Below are 4,492 nucleotides of genomic sequence, written 5' to 3'. Positions count from 1 at the left end.
ATTATTATATATTCCAGCAAAATTCAATTGTATAGAAGCTAAAAATAGAAACCTAAAAACTGAAACCAAGGAAATGTGGCTAAAAATACTAAACAGGTAGCTAAAAACTTAGTGTGTGGGGTATGAAAGGAAAGTTAAATTATGTAAAACAGAGCTAACAGATAAACTAGCAGAACAGTAGCTAAAATTTCAAAGTGAACTAAAGCTAAATTTAGAAAATATTGAACAGATACTGGAGGTGACAAACAGAATTTAAGAAGGTAAAAACTTGGTTTCAACTTGAATTATCTTTGAATTTGGACAAATCAAATTTGATATTTGGTAACAGAAAGAAAATGATCAAAGTTCCACTGCATTATGATGAAGTAAATGTTTTGCGCCAAAGAGTTCCAGGAAGGCCTGTGCCACGATTCACTTTTAATCTCGCAAATTTTCAAATTCCCCCACGCACAGTCTTCGCACTGTTTTGTGCACGTGTCGTCTCATTTAAAGCCTTCATTTCTTCAAGACGATGAATCTTGATTTCCAGCACTGCTACCTTCTGGAGAAGCTGGCTGAAATCCTCTTTGGAAAATAAGAGATCCATCTAGAAAGCTTGGCTGTCACCAATTTGTAAGAAAGTGTTAAAAAATAGAATGCCCAAATAATTGAGCAGGAAACCAAGTTAGTTTTCTGTTTAAAAAGGTTTATTCTTCAGATCTAAAAACTCCATTCACGCTCAGAGTCACTGTCTGTGTGTGACCCTGAGTCTAACCAGCACCAAACAAAACAATGTCTTCTCTCTACTCCTGCAGCTAGTTATGCTAAAGTCTCTGCGTGTCCATACAGACCAAAACAATTAAAAGAACACCCTGGTAACACCCTTGGGGTGGTACCTTTTACATCAGCACCGATATACCGGAAATCTTAAACAATTCTTTATTCGTTCTGTGGAGAAACACACATATTAGGTAAATGTAAATGACTACAACTGATATATGACTGTATCTAAAATTCAGTTAATCAGTCACAAAATTTCCTTAATCGTGATTTAATCTAGTTATTTGCAGGTTTAAACCAAAATTTGTAACATTCAGTAAAGGTATATGTTTGTATGATTTAGTTATTTTTATTTTATTGTCTTTGAGGTAAAAAGGACTACAAATCAAGACCCTCCTACAAGCAAAACAACTTCAATTTAGTTACACCTTCTTTCTTTGTCTGAAGTTGATAAATTGAAATCCTAGACGATCCTTGGTTTCTGTGAAAAGGCCATACATGTCAACCCCTTTGAACCTTTAGCTGTATGTTGACCCTCAAAAATCCACAATTTTCCCCAAATATCTGTATTACTCACACCAAACTAATTTGTTAGACTAGAGTACCAATGTTATGCATGCGTTTGAGCATGCGTTTTTGTGTTAGGTTACTGTACTGTATGTTGGTTAATAAATACACATCTCCATCTCATCTTCTGCTGCTTATCCATTGTCGGATCGCAGAGGCAACAGGTCCAGGAGAGAAACCCAGATGTCCCCCTCCACAACAACACTTCCCAGCTCGTCCTGGGGGACCCGGAGGCCTTCCCAGCCCAGAGAGGATACATAATCCTTCCAGTGAGTCCTGGGTCTTCCCCGGGGCCTCCTACCAGTGGGACATGCCCAGAACACCTCTAAAGGGAGGCGTCCAGGAGGCATCCTAATCAGATGAACCACCTCAACTGACTCCTTTCGATGTGGAGGAGCAGCGGATCTACTCCGAGCGCCCCCCGGATGACGAAGCTCCTCCCCCTATGTCTAAGGCTGAGCCCAGCCACCCTAGGAAGGAAGCTCGTTTTATCTACTTGTATCCAGAATCTCGTTCTTTCAATCATGATCCACACCTCATGACCACAGGTGAGGGATGGAACGAAGACAGACCAGGAAATCAAGAGCTTTGCCTTTCGACTTGGCTCTTTCTTCACCACGACTGACCAAATCAACGCCCTCATTACTGAGGACGAGGCTCCAATCTATCGATCCATGTCCCGCTCCCTCCTGCAATCACTCATGAACCAGACACCCAGATACTGAAAAAAATTTGCTTTCATCCGAAAACACTGAGCAACAGTCCAGTGCTGCTTCTCTGTAGCCCAGGTCAGAGGCTTCTGCTGCTGTTTCTGGTTCAAAAGTGGCTTGACCTGGGGAATGAGGCACCTGTAGCCCATTTCCTGCACACBCCTGTGCACGGTGGCTCTGGACGTTTGTACTCCAGACTCAGTCCACTGCTTCTGCAGGTCCCCCAAGGTCTGGAATCGGCCCTTCTCCACAATCGTCCTCAGGGTCCGGTCACCTTTTCTTGTTGTGCAGCGTTTTCTGCCAAACTTTTTCCTTCCCACAGACTTCCCACTGAGGTGCCTTGATACAGCACTCTGGGAACAGCCTATTGGTTCAGAAATGTCTTTCTGTGTCTTACCCTCTTGTTGAGGGTGTCAATGATGACCTTCTGGACAGCAGTCAGGTCAGCAGTCTGACCCATCATTGTGGTTTTGAGTAATGAACCAGGCTGGGAGTTTTTAAAAGCCTCAGGAATCTTTTGCAGGTGTTTAGAGTTAATTCACTGATTCAGATGATTAGGTTAATAAGTCGTTTAGAGAACCTTTTCATGATATGATAATTTTTTGAGAAAGGGATTTTTTGTTTTTCTTTACTTTTTTTGCCAAAATCATCAATGTTAAAACAATAAAAGGCTTGAACTACTTCAGTTGGTGTGCAATGAATCTAAAATATATGAAAGTTTAATGTTTATCAGTACATTACAGAAAATAATGAACTTTATCACAAAATGCTAATTTTTTGAGAAGGACCTGTAAGTAAATCTAATACTGTTATTATTCAGAATGCCATGTGGTATAGTCCGCTTCCTCCTTTTGGAGCGGTCGCTGGTCCGCTTAGCGTTCACACATGCAATCGAACTGCACCAGTGTTCGTTCCAATCGAACCAAGACCTAGGTTTTCAGGCGGACCAGAGTTCGCTTTTTTTGCTCTGAATCAGAGTTCGATTACGCATTCACACCTCGTCAAACAAACCGGACTATCCAGGCAAACGAACTAGAGTTAGAATAAATCGGACTAAACAGTGCAGGTGTGAACACGACCTTATTTACATGAAGCCACCCACCTCCGCTGGCAAAAGCAACCCAACAAAATGTTAATTTACTTTGCCTCCTACATCACAGGACCTACGATTTAACTGTTACGTTCATATTGTGATGACGATGCTCAAATAATGTATCGTACAGCTCTACGACAGGTGATCTGATCTGACAATGATGACCTTGGAATTCACCTCGAATCTCTTTGGAAGTTGTTATTGGGCTACCATTTGTACCATGTCTCTTCCATTGATAAAGCTCCTGGGATGGGAAGTCGAATATCTTGTACGACAGATTAGGATCTCATAGCTTTTGTTTTAAAGGGATCCCCGATTAGTTGTAACATTAGACTTTATTTGATAAACATATATTTTAACTGTAAAATAAAGACTGTAAAAATACTGTTGGCTGGTTAGTTTTGTAATTTTTAAAAAAATATATTTTAACATGGACGGAGTCATTTTATTTACACACAAAGCATTCTGGGTAAATAATGACGTGGATAGGTCCTCGGTGTGAGCGAGCTTTATCCACCCTGAAGGTTAATCTTGGACAATATCTGATGATCGACTCTTTTAAATGAAACCAGAGAGCGTTGACAGAGAGGAGAATACATATAATACATATAAGGCAATATAGCGTTTGCGCTAGCACAAAGACTAACAGGCTAAGCTGAGGTTCTTCTTCCATGAAGCAGCTCTGTTGTCCTCCATCCATATTTTCAGTTACAGYCTGAGTCATTTCTACCTTCTCCTCTCTGTCAACGCTCTCTGGTTTCATTTAAAAGAGTCGATCYTCAGATATTGTCCAAGATTAACCTTCAGGGTGGATATAGCTCGCTAGCAGCCTTGCACCGATGACCTACCCATGTCATCATTTACCCAGAATGCTCTGCGTGTAAATAAAATGGCCCTGTCCATGTAATATATTTTAAACTTTTAGTTTAAAAATTATAAAAACTAAACAGCCTAGTATTTTTACAGTTTTTATTTTACAGTTAAAATATATGTTTATCAAATAAAGTCTAATGTTACAACTAATCATGGATCCCTTTAAAGCTTTTAGGATTTGTCATTTTCTGAATGACGAGAACTCTCTCAGCACAAACCCACATTATTGTTGAATGGTGAAACTCTCCTGTAAACAGTCGACCCACAAAGACAATAGTTACTGGGCACTGGCAGACAAATCTACTTTATTTTGGTCTAGAACAATACTGAATTGATGCACAACCACACAATTTCTACCTTTATCTTGTGTTTGTAATCAAGGCTCTTCAGCCAGTTCTACAATGACACCACCCCACCGCCACTGATCAAGAAACTGATTCATATGGTAAGTGATACAATGGCACCCCATTTAGCACCACAATGTGTTACA

Source organism: Austrofundulus limnaeus, unplaced genomic scaffold (assembly GCF_001266775.1).
Source record: "Austrofundulus limnaeus strain Quisiro unplaced genomic scaffold, Austrofundulus_limnaeus-1.0 Scaffold313, whole genome shotgun sequence".
In the NCBI taxonomy this organism is placed as follows: domain Eukaryota; kingdom Metazoa; phylum Chordata; class Actinopteri; order Cyprinodontiformes; family Rivulidae; genus Austrofundulus; species Austrofundulus limnaeus.
The sequence above is the reverse complement of the archived record's forward strand: the minus strand, read 5'-3'. Positions refer to the sequence as shown.